The sequence below is a fragment of the Camelus bactrianus genome, chromosome 36 (assembly GCF_048773025.1).
Source record: "Camelus bactrianus isolate YW-2024 breed Bactrian camel chromosome 36, ASM4877302v1, whole genome shotgun sequence".
Lineage (NCBI taxonomy): Eukaryota > Metazoa > Chordata > Mammalia > Artiodactyla > Camelidae > Camelus > Camelus bactrianus.
In genome coordinates, this window is record NC_133574.1 from 11070649 (window position 1) to 11078648 (window position 8000).

General features: G+C 36.8%; 1 long non-coding RNA gene across 1 annotated transcript; it reads left to right on the forward strand.

The window, feature by feature from the left end:
- Positions 1-2160: 2160 nt before the first annotated feature.
- LOC141576182 (uncharacterized) lies at positions 2161-7620 on the forward strand. The gene is made up of 3 exons (XR_012504437.1): positions 2161-2615; positions 5386-5486; positions 7431-7620. It is a non-coding gene; the product is annotated as an uncharacterized LOC141576182 (long non-coding RNA).
- Positions 7621-8000: the final 380 nt, after the last annotated feature.

Sequence of the window (8000 nt, forward strand, 5' to 3'; positions counted from 1 at the left end):
AGAATTTGGATGCCAATGATGGGGTATCAGGGAAATGAGAAAATTCACAAAAAAGGAATAAGGAGGGATATTAATTAACATTAACCGAAAGCTTGTTTTATGCTAGATACTGTATTAGATGCTTTCATAGTAACATTTATTTTAATCCTAAGACTCCTGTGAGATGGGTAATAACAGTCAAGAAAAAAGTGGTATAGAGTAACTGGCATTTGGCTACTCCGATGCTCCTTTCCCCCTTTCTTTCTAAGGATGTGAACCGCCCACATTTCAGCTGAGTATTGTCTGGAATAAGGACAACATTCCCCAGTCTCTATTCCAGCTTAGTGAGGTCACAATACTAAATTCTGGTCAATGAAATGTAACAGGAAGTGTATGACAGCCTCTGGGAAATTTCCTTAAGAGATCATAGATGCTTGCCTTCCTCAGTCTCCTTCCCTTCCTTCCTTCCTCCTTTCTACATTGCATGTGATGGATAAAGCTCCATCTAGGGCTATGAGATTGAGGACCTCATCTGATGTTTAGCAAACCTAAAAAGTGGAACCAGCCTAAGCCTCAGGAGATTTGTGAAATCATAATACCAGTTCTGGATTGTCTCTCTAGAAATTTTTTTAATGTGAAAAAGAAACAAACATCACTTTGTTTATGCCACTGTTCTTTGCAGTCTCTGTAACTGGCAGCTAATTTTAACTAATCCAGAAACTTATCCAAAGTGATCATGTAAGGTTCAAACCCAGGCCCACCAGTCTGCAAAGTCCACCCTCTTAGGCAGAAGCCTGAAGAACTCCTGATTATAATCTGCAAAAGATTGGTGGTGGGGGAAGAGTGTGTGTGTGTGTAAAACTGCTGACAAGAATTTGACAGAAGGAAAGAAGGAAAGTTCGAATATGCTCGCAATTCTGCATACCTAAGAGACAATCAAAGGGAATATGCTACTGGACAGTAAAGAATATAGTCTCCATCAGAGGTGGACAGAGAAAGATCTGTTACCTGCATGGATCTGGAAAGAGAAAGGAAAGAGAAGCTGTGTCTCTGAAAGATGCTGCTGTATTTTATTTCCCATCTATATTTTATAAATTTCCTATATACATTTATTTTTCTGTTCATAGAAAATTCTAAAAGACTCATTCACTATTTCCACAGCCAAATTTGTCAAAGTGTAAAATTGTGTTTAGAAGTCTCATCATAATTATTAAGCACTCATTCTGTGCCCATCAGTATGCTAGATATCAAGAACAATATCAAAAATCATCAATATTGGTTTCTGACCTCAAGCAGCTCAGAACTTAGGTGAACACATAGAAAACAACCAAGTACTACTTACATGAATAGATGGATCAGTGCAGGTGATAATAATCAGAAAGAGACTCATGAAAGAGAAGTAAAATTTAGAAAGACCTAAATTCTATATGTTTGCCTTATCTGCCCCAAATATTGTCTTAAAATGACCAATCCACCCTCAGGGCTCAGTCAATCTCTTTCTGGTAACCTGAGAAAATCCAGAAGGAAAAGACATAGAAATACTCTGTTTTCTACAGCATCCCATTGGTTTGGGGACATATCTAGTGGTAGGCTCCTCACATTCATATGATAAAGGAGATGACTGTGAGCAGCAATGTGGCCGGTTCCTCTGCCCAATGGCACAAGCAGAGTCACAAATAACAGAAAAGAAAGGATCACTACAAATTGTGTTATTGAACTGCATGACCTACATGGAGCAATCAACTCACTCCTAGGTTTGGCAGGGCCTTTCTGAGTTGATTCCCTGAAAAACAAAACAAAACAATAAAACCCAAACCAAACCAAAAAATAAAAAAAAAATTAAAAATAGAGAGACTCTGAGTGTCATTATCTCTGCTCCATGTGGCTGCCTTGATAAGAGTTCAGATTTCTCTGTGTCATGAGAAAATTTTTATGATTAATGGAAGACAGAATATTATCCAGTATTAACAGTTATTTTCCAATTCTGTATTATAAAATTATTTCTGATAATGGAAAATTCTCTATTTCTTTCAATTAATTAAAACATTGAAATTCTACAGTGTATAAAAGAAAGCACTGGAATTCTGGAGAAGTGAGGCAGAATACGAAGGTAAACAGGAATCATTATTCCTTTTCTCAGAGGTTTGTAATCTACAGGGGAAGCATGCAGCACCTGAAAGGGGAGGAGAGGTTGGTGGGCCACGCAGGGTTGAAGGAGGAGCATAGGAACATGGGTCTGGGAAAGTTTGGCTAGCTTTACAGTGCTCAATTGAAATACTACTTTGCAATACTTTCTCAACACCAGGGTTCAAATTTGTTAGTCCTACTGAGACATCAGGTCAGAAGAAAAGAACAAAAGTGAGAAGGCATTCATGGCTTTGCATTCTCAGAAAGTCATCCTGCTGGTTCAACTCTGTATGATTGAGCATATTGTCATTGATGAAGAATTTTTATTTATTTTTGATCAAAGACTTCACCATGTTTTCCTGACCTTTTCAATCTCCTGGTTGCAGAGTTTTAACGTGAGCTCTCCTTGGGCCTGGGAGAAATTCTGAGAATGACCCCTGAGAATGAGCTCAGTGGTGAGAAGTCCAAGGACAGGATGAGGTCGACATTGCAAGTGTTTTTGGAATAAGGTAGGTTGACTAGAAACTGTAATTGTGCAAGGCCAGCTGTGCACTTCTGTGTGAGCTGATCCCTTATCATGGTCCCAGTCTTAAATATTCACGACCAATTACTCTGTGTTCTCACCCCACTATGCTGATTGACCCTCTGCCTTAACTATATGACATCCCTTCCTTTTATGACAAGTGTTAGGAAGGTGATCTTCCAGGCTCTCCTTCAAGGGGAAAACATGATTTCCTGCAGCAGGATGCCCGCCATCTCCAGCTAATCTGTCTTCTTGGAAGATGTCCAAATATTTCTTTGAAAGTTTCCCATGCATCCCATTTAAAGAATATGTACTGTCATCTTGGTCCCATATTGGAATCTGCCACACAGGAGCCAGCCAGTTATTGACTATTGTCTCTTTCCCATCCATAAAATGAAGACTTCTTAGAAAATATTTGCAAGTGAAGCCAGGCTGAAAGCTTAGAATTAAAGCAGAGTTAGTGCTCCTTAGCTCCTGTGAAGTGATATAAAAAAAGCCCTGATGGGTTCTGCTAGTGACTGAGACAGTGCTTGCTGGGATCCCTGTAAGAATTCAATCTGTGTTCCCTGGACCATGTTGAAATCTGGGCAAAAGTTTTCCTGATACTGTGAAAACAGCTGGTTTCTGAGGTTCCTCATAGTCAACTTTTTCATTTCTTTGATTTGAAGTAACCCAGGTCTAATACCAGCTAGGCCTTGATTCCATGCCCCTCCCATCTTTTTTTCCTCAATGACTGTGTGTGTATGTATTTCTGCATATGTGTTTCTTGGCCTAATATTAGGCTATCTGTTAATTGTAATACACATTTAATACTGAACTTCAATTCTAACCTTAACTGATTCTCTAAGACTAGGACATAATATGTATGCATATGTATGTGTGTGTGTGTGTGTATGTATGTATATATACACACATATATATAGTTTGTTAAGAATTTTTAAGAATCAATATAAATTGTAAAAGAACAAGATTCAGAACATTTTAGAAATAGAGGAAAAGAGATATGAGTCAGAAAGTGTATGAGAATTGGTATCTTGGCTTCTGCTGGTGGCTCTTCTGGCAGTGAGATCTGGGGCAAGCCACTAACTGTCTAGGCAGGAGTTTCTGTTTTCTATGTGTTTAATGTAACTATCCTGGACTATATCAGAAAAGAAGATAGGAATATTTCATGTTCCAGATATCTCAGACTTCGTTTCATCTTACCACTCATTTATCATCCAACAAATGTTTTTTCTATGCCTACTGTGGGCAAAACACTGGACTGGTTTCTGAGGATACATTGGTCCATTTGATGGATGTGGCCTTTGCCCTCCTGGGGTCCACAAGTCTCCAAGCATTCCTCCAGGGACCGTTAGGCTGGACATGATAAATCAGTGGGGACTAACTAACCAAACCCCAGTGTGTCCCCACACCACAGTTCTCTTTGTCTTTGTCTCCTGAATCCTATGTATCCAAATGCAGGCACACCTTCCAATTATCCACTTATTCTACTAATTTATCTCTGCTAACTTCTTTATCTCCAATTCAGTCTCTCCACCAAATTGTTTTTGGAGGATTTAAAAACAAATAAACATGTGCCCTCAAGAAACTTATAGTTTAAAAAAAAAAATAGAGGCAAATATGTAGCTGGATATATGAGCAAATTCAGGGCTGATTAAAATCTCCTAGTACAGGATATTGACATGGTTCAGAGCCTATGACTCAAATATGCTTTATAATAGCTGAATGTAACCAGGTCACCTTATGAAAAAGAGCAGTATGATAATAAATCAGGCGTCGTTTATCTCATTACAAAATTGAAGGGCAAAAGTAGTTGGGTCTTATATTGGTAGATGAAAGAGTGGGCTAAAGTGGAGAGGACTTCCCAGATTTCTCAGAGAAATTGAGACCTAAAGGGCAAATTAAAAAAAAAAACAACTTAAGGCTTAAGGAAGCCTGTTGTTTTTGTGAGCAGAATAGCTTTTTGTGTCTGGTAAAGGCCTCTGTGTAAATGGGGGAGTTACAGACAGATTGATTACAAGTAAAAATGAGGGGGGAAGCATACTAAAGGATGAAACAAATATGTAAGTGGGTGTAAATTTTATAATTTTACCTTCATCTTTGAGTGAACTTGATTATCAAATAAAATGCCTGGATTTGCTTAATTTACTTAACCAATTCAATAATCAGATAAAAAATTTTGTTCTTCAGGGTCCTCAAGGACACAAACACACAAAAAAAGATGTGTGCATTCTGACAAAACATAATCATAATGCAAATAATTTCTATTTATAAACGATTTTATAGTTCATGCATATCACTCAAACAGTGTATTCCTGTCATTTCAAAATAACATGCTCACTCCTCTGTAGTCTGCACACCTGAGAGTGACAGCATCTCTTAGCAGTCCCCAGTCTTGCTGAGTCATTCTGTTCATCCTCCTGTAGCTCAGGCATCATTCAGAGGCCCAACAGGTTGAGAATTGACAAGTGCTTAACTATGGATCCCTAACTTACTCTGGAGGAATGCTGTAAGACTGTGGACCTCAGGAGGGTAAAGGTCACATCCATCACATAGACTAGCACATCCCCAGAACCCAGTGCATTGTTGTGCATATGGCAGGCAGCCAATAAATATTTGTTAGATAATAAATGAATGGGTGAATTGAAGTCTGAGGCTTCTGAAATGCACATTTTCTCTATCTTGTATAGTGCAGGGTCCTCTCAAGATTTAATCCCTAGCTCTGTCTACATTAACATGTTCTTATTTGATTGAAGAATCAACACACTTAAAGACTGGGATTTGGAAGTGAGAAGGAGTACATGGAAGTGATTCAGGAAAACAAGGAAATGAGACACAAGTGGCAACATTTGTCAAAGTAAGATAAAAGAATACTTATAAGATTACTTACTATATTTCTCATGTCTGTGCATGTCTTCATCTTCACCTTCTGGTAACATATACATCCACTTTGAATTGAGCCATTTTCCCCAAATCGAGGATCTTGTGACTTTGAAGTACCATAATATCTTGAGATTTCTTTGATAATTTTTGACCAATGGTTTCTAGAGTTGCTGGAATCCCTGACAGTATAAAATAACAAGACAGTGTAAAAACATGAGTCAGAAAATCATGACTGTCTTTAGACATAGCTACTTAAATATAGCATGGTGACTAAAAGTATGGATTCTGGAGCAAGACTACTTAGATTCAAATCCTGACTTTGCCTTTGTGAGCTGTTTGATTTTTGTTGTTAATTAATTTCTCTGTGCCTTAGTTTTGTATTTCAAAAATGATTTGTGGTGAGGATTAAATAAACAATACTGTTAGAGCAGTTCTAGGCGTATAGGAAGTGCCATATTAATCTTAGCTCTTATCGTGATCGTGGGTAAGTCACTTATCCACTCTGGGTTTAAAGTTTCCAGGTATAAAATGAGAGATTTTGACTAGATTTTCTCTAAGGCCCTCCTGAACCTACTGTTTGCAAATGCTTACAGTCCATGTGCTTTTCTACATATATGTATGTAGTTTGTGATAGGAAAGTGCATGATTAGTAAATGCTTTCCTTGATTGATGCAAGGAGATGTTATTAGGGGATTGAGACAGTCTTCTTCACTAGGCCAAATTCCTTGAGGTTAAGAGTGTATCTTTTCCTCCTCAGGATCCCAAGGCCTAATGTGGTGCCTGGGGACAGTGGGTGCTCTGTAAACTGTTAATAGATATGGAATAAATGCCTATGTCTTGTGTACCCAGATATATGGGAATGGGAAATGGTTGTAACCCCTTCCTAGGCCTTATCTCAATTAAAGCTACTTATACCGAATATTCAAAAAACATTAGTGCTCTCTACTGGAGACATTCCTAGTACAGGAATTCAAGTTTGAGTTTTTGATGGCAAATTCTGATTTGAGTTCATAAGTCCTGGATTTGAGAAGTAGGGTATAGCAGATACACATAGTTTACTGTGTTGCAAGCACAGATTTGGTGTTATGGCACTGGGGATGGCATGATCAGCATTAAAATGCCAAGTCTCATTTCTTTGCCATGTATTTATGCATTTTTTCCAGAGTAGCTTTATCTATAGATTTGTACACATGTTGTATTTGCTCTGATTCATTTTAAGTAAAAAAAAAAAAAAAAAGAGAGAGAGACATAGCATTAATTGAAAAAGTAATGTTAAGAAAATGAAAAGACAACCCACAAAATGGTAGAAAATATTCACAAATAATATATCTGATAAGGGACTTGTATCCAGAGATCATAAAAACAAAACTAAGCAAAACAATAGGATTTACATTTCTCATTTAAGTTATTATTTTCTCTACACCACAAGTCTTTTTTTGGCATTACTGTTTTCTTTTTCATTAATTGAATATTTTCTAATATTACTTTTTAACTTCTTTATTGATTATCTTGCTATATATTTTTAGTTATTTACTTAGTGATTGCTTTATGCCTTACCATATATGTCTTATCAAAAACAGTTTCACAATTACACCAGCAATTTCAGAGAATGTAGAAACAGCATTCCCATATAGCTCTACTCTCTTTTCTTTCTTACTGTGGTATTCTTGTCATAGGTATTATCTCTATGCATGTTATAAGCCCAACAGTACATCATTATAATTATTATTCCTTTATGTAATTTTATGTCTTTTAAAGAAGCTGAGAGGAGAAAAGAGAGCAAGTTTATAAGTATAATTTTTCTTTTTTTTAAATTGAGTTATAGTCAGTTTCCAGTGTTGTGTCAGTTTCCAGTGTAGAACACAATTTTTATGTTATATGTATAATTTTTCTCATATTAGCCTTCTTTCCATTTCAGGTTCTATGCATTTGTTCCTTTGGATTCAAGTGAAACATCTGGAGTCAATTCTTAACCCAATGTTGGTTTGTTCTCACCAACCTCTTTGCCCTGCTATTGGAAAATATATTACATTTCTGTATGTTATATGCCCACAAATACAATTAAATGTATACTGCTTTATGATTTTTAAACAAGATAAGAAAGGATAAGAAATAGGCAATTATACTCCTTTATAATTGCATAATTACCTTTATCAGTGTTCTTTGTTTTGTGTGTGTGTGTATTGAAATTACTGTCTTGGGTCACTTGCTTTCAGCCTGAAGAACTAACTTCAGTATGTCTTGTAAGGTAGGTCTACTGGCAGCAGATTCTTTCAGATTTTGTTTTCCAAATGTCTTTTTATTTCATCTTCACTTTAAATGATAATTTTGCTGGATATATGATTCTTGATTAAGAGCTTTTAAAATTTGAGGGCTGCGAATAGGTTATCCTATTGCCTTCAGCCCTCTATTGTTTCTGATGATAAGTCAACTGTTAATCTTATACGAGTTTTCTTAAGCAAGATGTCATTTTCCTCTTGCTGCCTTC